The sequence below is a fragment of the Nannospalax galili genome, unplaced genomic scaffold, assembly GCF_000622305.1.
Source record: "Nannospalax galili isolate Female #2095 unplaced genomic scaffold, S.galili_v1.0 scaffold231, whole genome shotgun sequence".
NCBI lineage: Eukaryota > Metazoa > Chordata > Mammalia > Rodentia > Spalacidae > Nannospalax > Nannospalax galili.
Genome location: NW_008330120.1, coordinates 2,294,568 through 2,295,038, shown reverse-complemented (window position 1 = coordinate 2,295,038; position 471 = coordinate 2,294,568).

Below are 471 nucleotides of genomic sequence, written 5' to 3'. Positions count from 1 at the left end.
TGTTTTTGCTAATAACACTGAGATGTTGGTGCATGCATCTCTAATCTATATATATCTGATTATTACTAGTCATAATCGGTTACACTCGGATCCTTGGCACCTGTGTATGTCTATAAAGTCATCGGGTAGATTTCAGTGGTAATGTTTATCACCTCTACTAATTAACGTGACATAAGTTTTTATGTTTCCTCTTCAAATATAATTCATTTTTAAAAATTTGTTGATTTGTGTGTGCATATCACACAGAACATCCCAAACCATCTTATTCAAATATGCACCCACTTTCCAGATAGCACCCTCCCATAGCCTCCCTCCCCCCACTAGAGCCCTTATACTCCGATATCCCTGCTACTGTCTGCTGTGTTGTCGGCACCCCCAGCCGTTCCCTACTACTTGTCCATCTGGTGAATCTAGTCAGCCTATCTAGAGGTCTTTGTTTTAGGAAGATCAGCTGTTCCTCATCTAGCAGCA